Source organism: Leucoraja erinacea, chromosome 1, assembly GCF_028641065.1.
Source record: "Leucoraja erinacea ecotype New England chromosome 1, Leri_hhj_1, whole genome shotgun sequence".
NCBI lineage: Eukaryota > Metazoa > Chordata > Chondrichthyes > Rajiformes > Rajidae > Leucoraja > Leucoraja erinaceus.
In genome coordinates this window covers 74204967-74218664 of record NC_073377.1, presented here as the reverse complement: position 1 = coordinate 74218664, position 13698 = coordinate 74204967, and the positions used below count along the sequence as shown (strand labels likewise).

Here is a 13698-nt window from a genome sequence, read left to right as displayed (position 1 = left end):
TTCAGTTTAAACCAGCATCTGCAGTTCATTCCTACACTGTTCCAATCAGCTGCATGTACATAGCATTGCAAATCAATAATTACCAAGGCAATCAAAAGTTAAAAACCCATTTCCTTAAATCTGCAGTTTAATTGATAGAAATTAATTAAAAATATTAAGTTAAAAGAACATCTTTCTAATCCAGTTTGTAATTGCATTCACCTACTTTACCCATGGCTTGAGGATAAGGCCAGGTCGGGGGGAAGTTCCCATCGCCACGGGTACCATGCTACCTGCTCCATCGTCGGATAGTCAGCGACTAAACCCCCTGGTTTGCCAGGTGAGGAGGGGGCTGTGGACCCCCAGCAGGACCAAAAACAAGACCTGACAAAGGGTGGATGAGCTCCTAGCGAGCCAACGGCCATCCACACTTCAGTAGAAGTTGAGATCACTGTCGTACATAACATTGTAAGGCACCGAGCCCGTTGATGTTTTCAACGTTGATTATGGTGATGATTGAGGATAACAGTGGAGCCTGATGTGAAATGCATCCCATGCTGAATCTACCACTGATCAAGAAAATACACCTCCCTCCCCCCCCCCCCCCCCCCCCCCCCCCCCCCCCCCCCCCCCCCCCCCCACTTGGCCTCTATCAGTCTGACGGGTTCTGACCCAAAACATCACCTATTAATTCTCTCCGGAGATGCTGCCAGTACTGCTGAGTTACTCCAGCATTTTGTGTCTATGTTCGATATATACCAGCACCTGCAGTTCCTTCCACCACTGATCAAGAAGGTTCATGTCATATGGTTTAACCTCCAGCTCATGCTTGCCTTGCCTGCTGCAATGCACAAGTACAGAAATCAGGAGACACAAGGGTGCACAGATGATGGAATCTGTGGCCAAAAACGAGCTGCTGCAGGAACTGAGCGAGTCAGGCAGCATCTGTGGAGGTAGAGAAAGGGACGGGTGACGTTTTGTGTCGAGGCCCTTCAGCAGAACCGAAAAAGTTCTTCCAGAAACTCGTTTTTGTTTTGCGACAGAATTAAGCAATGGGCTGATCCACGCAAATCCCCTTGGAATGGTTGGCAGTGAGAAGCGGGATCCCACCCTTTCTATCTTGGTTGCTAAACATTCTATGCTCTGGGCTGACCTGTGTTCAGCCTGTAATGTTCATTCTTCACTGTTTGCTTTGTTGGCAATCTTCTAGTCAGGCTTTGCACAAAAAAAAAATCTTGGCAGATCTCCATCAACAGCTCCAGTCTTTTAAAACAGCATTTCAGCAAAACCTCAATAGCCTCTCACTGAACCTGCTGGCTTAATGCTTCTTTGCACTTTCTGGCTGCAAGATTTAAAAGCACAAAGGGGAGTCTACTGACCACTTTCATTGCTCTCCACTTCCTTAAGACACAGTTTTGTGCTAAGAAAACACTTTCTGCTTCCACAGATACACTTAAGGCATTCTCTGCTGCAGAGCACTGCAGCTTTCAATTTTATTCGGCGTGAATTGGCAGTGTGGGACACCAAGTTAATCCATCCAGTTCTTGGTATGAAGTGTCAGTTGTTTTACTATTAGGGATATGTGTCACACGAGATTGTGAGCCATGGTAAAGAGTAAAGTCCAGAGTTTTTTTTCTTAACTCCACCCTTCCCAACCTAGGCCCGCCCTAGATATGGGTGATCATGTGATTGGAGTGGGGTATTGGCAGGAGGATTCACATTACATGCACATTCTCAAAGGAGAGAGAAAGAAAGAGAGAGCTGTGTGTGTGAATTAAACCCAAGGACTACAGTGAAAGGAGTTTACTAAGCTGAAACCAGTAAGTTCTCTTTCAATCGTTTGATAGTTAATCTTATTTTTTTTCAGTTGTGTATAAATACTGTGTGCAGTGTGCTAGAAATGTTTTGATGTTACAGTTCAATTTAATGGTGGAGAGGCTACTCAGAAAGTCTTTGCAGAAGTTGTTCCTTATTCCTGCTTTGCTCAGCTGTAACCATGTTTTCTCCCAGCTTGTACTTTTGCCCCTCCTTCCTTTTGCCTCTTTTACACTTGCCCCCCTTTCACAAACTTCAAACTTTTTGCTTTCCTTTGAGTTTTTAAGATGTCCTTAGTTTGGTGATCTGTATTTTGTTGGACTTACAGCACAACGTTTAAAACTCTTCTGTTGTTTACTCATCTGTTGCTGCTGTAAGTCACTTCCTTTCCCTCAGTAATAGTCCTGTCAGCATACATCCAGAAGGAGACAGAAGTAAATTGGACATATTTCATGCAATGGCTCAGAATGTTTTTGCTTCTAGTAACTAAGAGGATCACCAAAGATGACATACCGATTAGCTTCATTGACTCAAAACTATGTTAACTAAACCCTTGTACTGTAAAGACCAACTATTTTGATCCATGCTATTATAAATGTGTGAAATACAGGAAGATTTACAGAAATAAACTTATAACCAGTAATAGTTTTTGCCTGATCACTTGAACAAAGAGGAATAACATCACTCATTGATCATTTATTAATGTTTAGCCAAAAACAAAGTTTGGTTGGTAAAAATGAGGAGGATAAAGCCTAATGTACTATGTGAAATGGGCCCAGGAGATCATTTATATATTCATGCCTTTGATCTGCACTTGTTATAGGATAAAATATGAAATGTAAAATATGTAGTTCGGATTACTCATGTCAAAACTGTGGCTGATCTGAATCTAATAATGAAGTGGTCACAGTCTTTCTCTGTGATGGTCCTTCCAACATGGTCAAAGGTGAAATTGTTTCAGCTTTTGATCGAGTCTGGTTTTGTGACGCAAAGGCGTCTTTTGTACAAAGGTCCCACCTAAATACGTCACAAAAGAGCCTTTTTTTTTCAAAACTAGACTCATGGAAATGGAAATACCCCAGGATGACGCTGAGATGGCTCAGGTGTGATCAGAGATGTTGTCAGTGTTGTATAGTTTTGTTCTATGGAGAAACATCACGGGAGCTACGTTTCATTGTTTCTAACAACATATCTGTGCCACCATTATCAATCCACAGAATTCTGTCCGGTGAACACATGTACAACATGTACAGCTGTACCACATTTTTATTACAATGGTACAGTGGTATATGTCTATGGCTTAACAACATTCCGTAAAGGGACGCTACAATTGTGCAAGATATACAAGATCACTTTTCTGATCTCGGCATTCAACCTTTCTGAACAGGAATTTGCCAGACATAATTTATGCAGTCCTGCCCGTTTAATGCAGATTTTATGAATTTACTTAAAAAAGTCTAACAAAGGATTATTAAAATATGACTTTTCAAATGTTTATTGGCTAAAGGATTTATTTTGTTCTTTTAATGTATTAACCTAATTTTGCCAGCAATTTATTTTATTGATGGCCCAAGTTCGGAATCCTCCCATGGTCACTGCGTGCTAGATTTAAATTCGGCACCTAGTTTGGTCAAATAAACGGACTGCAGTAAATTATATTTCTTGGAATACTTCATTGCCTTAGTCTATGCTTATAATGCCTTAGTCTATGCTTATAAACCACGGTCAGGCTGAGGGTTTAAAAAGCTGAAATTGAAAATCACTTTCATTGACTCCATGACAAGACACGGCTATGGGTTGTGTTGGCATCATACCTGGACAAAGTGGTTGTTGAGAGGCATCGATCAGCCTCACTGTGTCTGACGTGGGAAGGAAATGGGAATCAACCAAAGCTCCCTTCCTGAATAGCATCTGAACTCCTTGCTGTAAGGAAAACAATTGACATTGTGGCTGCACTGTGTGTTAACTCTGTCTGCTTTGACCGCCCATATTCTATTAAATCCAGACACAAAATGCTGGAGTAACTCAGGGGGAAGGCAGCATCTCTGGAAAGAAGGAATGGGTGACGTTTCAGGTCGAGACCCTTCTTCAGGCTATTAAATCCATGCTGTTAGGAGGTGCAGGCCTTCGCAAAAGTAGGGAGGTATCATTTTATCAGTGAGTTACATACGCCAAATGGCTCTGGGCCACAAAAATATTTAACAGAGCTGTGGAAAGGAGTGGTGGTTGGCAGGGTGGGGCAAAGAGGGTAAGGATACTAATTATGGACAGTGTAGCAACAGTCTGTCGTGCTTTTTTGGAATGAGGAATAATCCCACTCTGCTTGACAAATTTAAAGATTGTTTCTCATTTTTATGTTAGGCCCTTTTCTTTATGTTTGTGGATTGCATGGCCTGGTAAAAGATTCCCATGCATCACATATTTTAACATATTTTGCCCACTTAAATCTGACAAGTGAAGGAAGATCAGGTATTAAGTCCTCACTGCGGTGATTATATTTGCTGATTAATTTTTCCCAACATTGCCCCTTCATTCCCGTTTTCACTCGGCCGTTCTGCTCGATTTGCTGCAAAGTTGTTTGCTGCAAAGTTGTTGCCGGGGGCAGGGATTCAGATTTTTGGATCATTGGGATCTCTTCTGGGGCAGAGATGGCCTGTACAAGGGGGTTAGGTTGCACCTGAACTGGAGGGGAAAACAATATCCTGGTAGGAAGGTTTGCAAGTGCTAACATGGGTGAGTTTAAGCAAGGTTGGCAGGGGAGGTGTGATCCAAGGCAGGTGAGAGGCAGGAATTTGGGATGGAAGGTGATGAAAGTTCAGTGGACTGGATAGACAGGGGCACAGCAAGGAGTGAGGAAGGACTGTTTGATTGAATTATATTAATTTAATGTGAGAGGCCTGACAGGTAAAGCGGGTGAACTCTGGACACAGATAGATACGTGACTAGTACATTGTAGCCGTTACAGAAACCTGGCTAAGAGAGGGACATGACTGGTAACTTAATGTTTAAGGTGCTACATACGAGCTAAAGGTGGGGGTAATTGGAGAAGGGTTGTTGCTTTATTGATTAAGGAGAACGTCACGGCAATAGTCCGAGATGACATTACTGACCATTGTCCAATGAGGCTATATAGGTGGAGTTGATGAATAAAAATAGGATGATCATCTTGTTGGGAGTGTACTGCAGGCTCCCAAATAGTCAACAGGAATTAGAACAACAAATTTGCCAGGCGATTGCTGGCAGCTGTAAGACTAATAAGATCGCCTTAGTAGGGGATTTAAACTTCCCCAATATAAACTGCGACTATCATAGTTTCAAGGGCTCAAACGAGGCTGAATTTGTCAAATGCATCCAGGAATGTTTTCTTGGGCAATATGTAGAGGGCCCTACAATGAAGGGAAGGGGGGGGGGGGGGGGGGCTTGATCTACTCTTAGGGAATCGTCAAAGGCAAGTAACTGAAGTGTCCCTGGGTGGGCCTTTAATGACCAGCAACCACTGTTCAATTAGCTTTAAAGTAGCTTTGGATGAAGAAGGGCAGGTCCACTGGTTAAAATTTCTGAAATAGGTCAAGGCCAACTTTTATGGTATTAGATGGAAACTTCAGATTCAGATTCAGATTCAATCTTTATTGTCATTGTGCAGTGTACCTGAACTGGAGGACTTACTACCTGCTCTTCCTTCACCTGACAGATTTAAGTGGGCAAAATATGTTAAAACTTGCTCAAAGAGTAGTTTGTTTGAGGGCAAAGGGACGTCCAGAAGGTGGGATACTATTAAAAGTGTGATGACAAGAATCCTGGGCATGCATATTCCCGTTAGAGTGAAGGACAAGGCAGGTGGGAGTAAGGAAGCTCGAATCATGAGAGAAATGAAGGCTCTGGTCAGGAAAAAGAAGGAGGGATGGAACAGGTATCGGCAGCTGCCATCGAGTGTATCAATGGAGGAGTTTCAGGAACTGAGGAACATACTTGAGAATGAAATCAAGAGGGTAAGAAAAGGGCAGGAAATTGCTCTGGTGGATAATATTAAGGAAAATCCAAAGAGATTTTATGCACATTATCGGAAAGGGAGTAAATAGATAGAGAATAGTGCCTGTTGGAAACCAAAGTGATTGTGTCTGTGTGGAGCTGCAGGAGATGGGCAAGAGTATTTGCCCTCTGCTTTTATCGTGTAGAAAGGCGAGAAGACTGGGGAACTTGGGATAGTTAATGGGGATGTTTTGAGGACATTCTGTATTGTGGTTAAGGAGGTGCTGGACATCCTGAGGCATAGAAGGTGGATAAATCACGGGCCTGATCAGATATATTTCAATGTCTCATTAATCTGATTGTGTTTTTGAAGAGGTAAACAAAAAGGTTGACGAGGGCAAAGCCATAGGCATTGTTTATATGGACTTCAGCAAGGCATTTGATAAGGTTCTGTATGGTAAGCTGCTCTGGAAGGTTAGATGGCATGGTATCCAAGGTGAGCTAGCCGACTGGATAGAGAATAGGCTTCATGGAAGGATGCAGAGGTGAAAAGGTTGTTTTTCAGACTGGAGGCCTATGAGTAGTGATGTGCTTCAGGGTTCGGTGCTGGGCCCATTGCTGTTTGAGGTTTATATCAACGATATAGATGAGAATGTGCAAAGAATGATTAGTAAGTTTGCAGATGCCACTAAAGTGGGTGGTATTGTAGATAACGGAGATGGTTATCGAAAATTACAGCAGGATCTTAATCAGTTGGGAAAGTGGTCTGAGAAATAGTTAATGGGGTTTAATGCAGATAAGTGCAAGGTGTTGCATTTTGGGAAGTCAAACCAGGGCAGGATCTTCACAATGAAGGGCAGGACCCTGGACAGTGTTGTAGAGCAGAGGGATCTAGGAGTGCAGATACATAGTACCCTGAAAATCATGTCATTTTCAGGGTACTATGAAGGCTTTTGGAACATTGGCTTTCATCAGTCAGGGTATTGAATAGAGAAGTGAGATGTATTGTTACATTGGTGAGACCTCATTTGGAGTATTATGTTCAGTTTTGGAGAGAGAGCAGAGAAGATTCAACTGGAGAGAGAGCAGAGAAGATTTATGAGGATTTTGTCAGGATTTCATGACCCGAGTTATAACTAGAGGTTGGGCAGGCTAGGAAGCCATGGAGTGCAGAAGGCCGAGTGATGATCTTGGGGAGGTGAATAAGACCATGAGATGCATAGATAGGGTGAATACACTCTTTTCCCAGGAGTAGGATAAAGATTTAACAGGAATCTGAGGGGCTTTTTCACACAGAGGGTGGTGGGTATATGGAACGGTCTGCTGGAGGAATGTTGAGGCAGGTCTATAACATTTAAATTTGGATAGGTACATGGATAGGACAGATTTAGAGAGATATACAGGCCAAATAGTGGCAGCTTGGACAAGCATAGATGGGACTTCTTGGTGGGCATGGATAAATTGGGCTGAAGGGCCTGTTTCCGTGCTGTATGACTATGACTGCATGGCTGCAGGCAAGAACGAGCGGAGGTTAAACCATAGTTCATGAATCACGGAACCACAGAGCTGGTTTACAAAAGAAGACACAGAGTGCTGGAGTAACTCGGGGGGTCTGGCAGCATCTCCGGAGGACATGAATGGATGATGGGCCATCCTTTCCTGCTCCCCAGCTGCCCACGAGCCGGGTCCACTGACGGCACCGATCCTCACTCCTCTGTCAGCCACCGACAGACCAGGCTCACGGACTCGGCTGAATTCCAGGTGGGGGCGCCAAAGCTGTCTGCTCCAAATGCTTCCCCTTCAAAACCCACCCCCACCACTTTTCCACTCCCCTTCCCCCACTATAATCACTGAATAAGTGTCTCAAACCATTAGGTCGCCTTTCCTTGCCTGCCTGACCTGCTGAGTTACTCCATCACTTTGTGGTTTTGTTTTGTGTGACAAACAAGGGTGAGCATCTAGGTATGAGCCCAAATGGTGTAAGAAGAGGTCCCATTTAACACACATTTCTCTCACCCGTTACTACCCCCAGGCTTTCCCCTTTGCCTTGACATGCACGTGAAGAGTAGCATCAGTTAATGCACAGGTCTGAATGCTGATATCCAGGTCAGTGAATGGTCTGACCACCAGAGTGAGACTGCTGAAAGTATGAAATGAGGGGTAACACATAAAGTGCTGGAGTAACTCAGTGCATCAGGCAGCATCTATGGGAGGAATGGATAGGCGTGTTTCAGGTCAGGACCCTTCCACAGATGCTGCCTGACCCGCTGCGTTACTCCAGCACTTCGTGTTTTATGCAAGATTCCAGCATCTGCAATTCCCAATGTTTTTATTAAAAAATAGACACTGGCTCAGTAAACCAGATCTTGACCATTCGATAAAAGTGTTACATCATCAGTATCCACGTCCTTGCATCTATCTTAGGACCCTTTGGTATATCACTACATTGATGGAATATTTCTACTGGAGTTCAGCAATAGCAAACAACATCTTTTTCATTAAAAATGCACTGATACTGAGAATGAGTTGCTCAATGGAAATCATACCTGAGGAACAATTCATTTTTGACGGATGGGAATAGTCAAAGCTGAGTGTGGCATGTCTTTCTGAAGGAATCTGTTGAATAATGCTGAGCTGTCACTAAAATAAAAATCATTGAATATAATTTTATGTAGGTTTGTGTGGTTTCAAGAAAACTATGTAATTTACTTTATTTCAGTTTGTTCCAAAATTAGATATAATCTCACATAATATTTCTTTTTTTAACATGCTGATGATACATTGTAAATCTTAGTACAGGTATCATTTTGATCTTGGTTTATGGTTTAATTGATAATTAGCTCTTTAGAAGGCAGTAATAAAAAGGTGACTTCAGGACTTGATCAGTTGCCAGAAAGGTGCGCCTGAATCCTTCACTGACAAAGAATTCTGTGTTACAAATGAAAATAAATTTATTTTGCACATCAGTTTAATTGTTTCACCACTCCGAGGTGTTCAGAGTTCAAGATCCCTCCCTAACCTAATTTACTCCATACCTATCTCTTGTCCTTTAAGAAATTTCCAAAAACTGGACATAATATCCCATTCTCATAATAACTGAACATAAAATCACCAATTCCTTCTCTCCAGAGATGCTGCCTGTCCCACTGAGTTACTCCAGCATTTTGTGTCTACCTTCGATTTAAACCAGTATCTGCAGTTCTTTCTTACATGCAATATCCTCTGTGTGGTATGATGGCAAATTTGTGCTCCTCCATTTATTATGTTATGGATGCTATATGTATGCAAAGCATGTTCTTGTTACTACATTGTAGATCGGAGTAAATCCAGCGTTTTCAATATGTGAAACTCAAAGTTGCATTGCCTACTAATATAATATTGTTCTTGTATCCACAATGTTTACTGGGAATCATGCTTGAAAGTTGAGTGATTCCTGATTTGTAGATTTTACAGGTGCAAACACGTGCTCTGATGTGTGTTCTGGGAATTATAAGGTTAATAACATGGGAGTCAGTAAGACTGGATTGTTGGCAAATGTTGTTCAACACAGCACGGCACCAGAAGAAAGTGCAATCAATACAAGGACAGATTAATGCCTGCTTGATACTTTTTTTGCTGAGTGGCACAGTTTAAATTTTGAGCACAAGCATTTTCAAACATGTCTGCCTTCAATAAATCAAAATGACGCTGGAAAAAAGCACAAGACTAAAAGACTGGACTAAAAATCACACAGAAAGTGCACTGTGGGGTGCAGAACCTCCAAATCCCACAGCAGCTTGGGCCTGAGGCTGGTAAGAATGTAATGTTGCTACTCTTCATATAAGTGAAAGACTGGAAATATTTCTCACATTATTATTCATTTTGGGGAGGGAAGGTGTGGTTGGGCACTCATTAATTTTTCTCATGTTAGCATTATAGACAGCAGACGGCAGATTTTTAGTCCACCTTGAAGGTGCCCAGAAAAGCCTAGAGGTACAGTTACATTGATCCAGTTTAGAATTAGTTTCAGCCCTGTGTAAAACTTCATGCATGTGAGTGGGAAAGGGATGGGGTGAGAAAGTGTTTGTTTGATCCAGTGTTTTTTACAGCCAGACCTAAACTTTGAAAGAAGAGTCCAAAGGCTAATTCATTCTTTCCTGCATGAAAATATCAGAGATGTGTGCCAAATGGAGAAGGGGTGGGATAGATCAGCTTGAACGTTAGCACAGCCTTGATCTTTCACCCCTGAATGCAGCAATGGGCACTTTTCCTCTCAGCTGAGCAGTGACCCAGATATACTGCTTGCCGCGCCACAAATCCAAAAGTCCTTGGTTCTCTTAATAAATTTCTCCTGCAGCTGGTTATGAGTAAAACCACATAGGATATGTGTTATGCAACAGGAGACAACCTTTTACACAAGGTGATCTAACAAATTTTTAAATTTTCTAATAAAGGCCAGTTTGGAGGACATTTGATAGTACTGTGCTTAATGTATTTAAATAAATATAGTGGGAAAGCAGTTTTAAGTGTACAACTGTTATCACGCTGTAATTTTTAAAGATCAGGTTACAGCGTTAAATGTCAGCCAGTTACAACATTAAGAGCTAGCTAGGTCCCCCCAACTGTACTAGCTACTAACATTGTGCAAGGAACATACCCTGTACAAAGCAACCTTGTCTTAAACACTAAAAACAAACCTGCCCTGCAAATGTATATGACCACACCCAAAAAATAAAAATATCGTAATACATTGCCTGCCCTGACATTTTAATGTACACTCTTAACCTCTGCATAGAAATATCTGGATGGGAAGAATTTCAAATACCAATGTTTTGGAGATATTTGAAAAAGTAGATACTAAATGCCCCTCATTCCAAAAAGAAATCCAAATAAAATCGTAAACAGAAAACAACTCAGAAACCCATAGTCATAGAGTGATGCAGTATGGAAACAGGCCCTTTGGCCCAACTTGCCCACACTAACCAACATGTCCCATCTACACCAGTCCCACTTGTCTGCGTTTGGCCCATATCCCAACCTGCCCTATCCTGTCTAATTGCTTCCAGTGACGATAATGCATTGAAAAGTAATAGCTTAAAGAACAAATGGGAAAGGAAAGAAATGTATTGATTAAGTTGGTAGGTAATGCTAGGCGACCCACTGAAAACTTTGATGTGCATCAGCTAGGGATACTGCTTCAGTAGAGCAATCTGTATTGTAGGACTTGTATTCCTGCCATTTGTTCCTTGTTTACAAACTTGGTGGGCATCATACATTTTAAAAGTTACTCCTAAATTGACAAAAAAAAGTCGTATTTACATCGACTAGTTCCCTCTAGAGGTCAAATTCGAAACAAGCGTGAAGGCAACCACGGATAAACACTAAAGCTACAACTTCATTCAGATCAATCCTGAGCAGAATGAGCATTTGCACCCTCCAAGAACATTTCATCCATTTCATTTACTGGTCCAATTTGAACTGATTTATGTTGAAGATATGGCATTGATTTAAAGAGAGAAAACACTAGGTTGATACATGTTGGTTGTGTTAGCTTGCCTGCGCTGAGTTTCAAGCATATCGTTATTGGAGTGTGTGTTAGATATTTTATTGCTGTTACCAGCAATAAGGGCGTGACTGGGCAGACTGGCAGTAGGCTGAGGGATGTGGCTAGACGCTATGAAGTTGATCTGGTGGAGGCTGTGCCTGCATTCCCTGGCAGTCCAGGTAAGCTATTTGTTCTACTTCTATTTCTGGCATTGTTAATGGATCATATCAAATTCAGGTGGTCCAAACCCAAAAATTAATTTAAAAGTTACATAAACCATACGTTGACTCTTCGCACTTTCCATTGATCTGTTGTAAGTGTTAACTTTGTACCTGTTATGAATTACTGCAGTAAATCTTGCGGCAAAGGAGGGGGCCAGTTCACAATTGTCAGTGTTAATGTCAAAGGATCTAATGTGATGGAGTGCTGTCCATATGGATTATCTGCATTTAACTAATTCTCTCATATTTGTGTTTTGGTGAATTTCCTGCACAGATCAGTAACCACACAGATTCAGATTAATTTTTGTCATGTACACCAGGGTGAAATACAATTCCATGTTCACATGAAACACAGGGAGTAAGTACACATACAGTAATGATAAATATAGCAATAAATACAACAATGAATGCAAAACAGCAGAATGGAATTATGGTGCAAGATTGTAAGGTAACCCAAAATAGTGCAAGAAAAAAATTAAGTACAATGATGGAATAACTGAGGTGATGCTAAGAGTAATTGGCAGCACATCTGGGAAGGGGGTGTGAGATTGCAGAGAGAAAAAAGCTGCTCGTCCGGGCTTAAGCTCCTGCATCTTCTCTCAGGAGGTTGAAGAGAAAAAGGGAATGGTTAGGGTGACAGGCATCCTTGACCACACTTTCAGCCTCCCCAATGCAATGCAATGCACCAGGGTGATGGGGGGCAAGATTTAATAGGGAATATGCCAGAGGATGTCGAAATAGAGATCTGCTGGTCTGAAAAAGGACCTCAACCCGAAATATCAACTATCCATGTTCTCCAGAGAACTGCCTGACCTGCTGAACTACTCCAGCAATGAATAGCCTCCTCTTGAATATCAAAAAAACTAAGGAGTTGATCGTGGACTTTAGGAGGGCACATCATCCGAGGACGTACACACCATTGAGGATCAATGGGGATATTGTGGATATTGTGGATATTGTGGAGCTGTTTTAAATATCTGGGAGTCCACATCGCTGAGGATATGACATGGACATCACACGCCGCAGCACTCGTGAGTAAGGCAAGGCAGCGCCTTTACCACCTCAGGCAATTGAGGAAATTCAGAGTGTCTCCGAGGATCCTCCAGTGCTTCTACTCAGCGGCTGTGGAAAGCATCTTGTCCGGAAATATTACAATCTGGTTTGGGAATTGCTCTGCCCAGGACAAGAAGGCTCTGCAGAGAGTAGTGCGTTCGGCTGAACGCACTATGGGAACTTCACTCACCCCGCTGCAGGAACTATACATCAGGAGGTGCAACTCCAGAGCCAATAAAATCATGGGAGACCCCTTCCACCCCTGCAACGGACTGTTCCAACTGCTACGGTCAGGCAAACGCCTCCGTTGCCATGCTGTGAGAACGGAGAGGTTGAGAAGGAGTTTCTTCCCAGAGGCCATTAGAACTGTAAACTCCTATCTCACCAGGGACTAACTTTTACTGCACCACTCTACTGCTTTTTTTTAAATTGCTGTTTTTTTCCCTTTTTCCTTCCGCCCACAATATTTAATATGTAAAAGAATATGTGATTCTGTTCCATTCTGTTTGTAGTTTGTTAGGTTGTTTGTTTGTTTGTCTTTTTGCACAAAGTCCGCGAGCATTGCCACTTTTCATTTCATTGCACATCTCGTATAAGTATGTGACGAATAAACTTGACTTGACGAGTTATTTTGCGCCAAATGGGGCAGGAAAATAACAGCATTTAAAAGACACTTGCACAGGTACATGGTTAGGAAAGATTTAGAGGGATATGGGCCAAATGTGGGCAAATTAGACTAGCTTAGACCTTGGGCTGCATGGATGAGTGGGCTGAAGGACCTGTTTCTGTGCTCTGGTATGATTCTATGACCATGAAAATGGAATGGATGGAAGGAAGTGACAAGCCTGTGATGGAGAAGGATGTGCTCACTACTTTATTTTCAAGCGGCTAAAGGCAACGCATTTCAGCAAAATTTCATTGGCTATGTAGTGCATGGGGATGTCATGAAAAGGGGATAAAGAGTGTTATACAAAGGCAGGTTCTCCTCAAAAAAGTCTGATTTACTTCACAGTGTAGAAGCGGAGGAATCAGATATTTGCCAACACATCGGAAGAACTTTTGACTTTAAATATCCGTAGCCCAAAGACTTTAACTGACATCTCTGTAGAAAAGAGAAGCTGAATACTGGGAATTTCA

At 42.1% G+C, this 13698-nt stretch overlaps 1 protein-coding gene across 4 annotated transcripts in view; it reads left to right on the top strand.

Annotated features, from left to right (window-relative positions):
* The first annotated feature begins 1486 nt into the window (after nucleotides 1–1486).
* LOC129698531 (Krueppel-like factor 3) overlaps nucleotides 1487–13698 on the top strand; it is an 86875-nt gene continuing 74663 nt past the window's right edge. Inside the window, exon 1 of one of the 4 annotated variants that reach the window (XM_055637659.1) lies at nucleotides 1487–1799. The gene's annotated coding sequence lies outside the window, so the exon portion shown is untranslated. The remainder of the gene's footprint in view (nucleotides 1800–13698) is intronic. The other 3 variants (XM_055637628.1, XM_055637616.1, XM_055637642.1) reach the window with 3 other exon arrangements.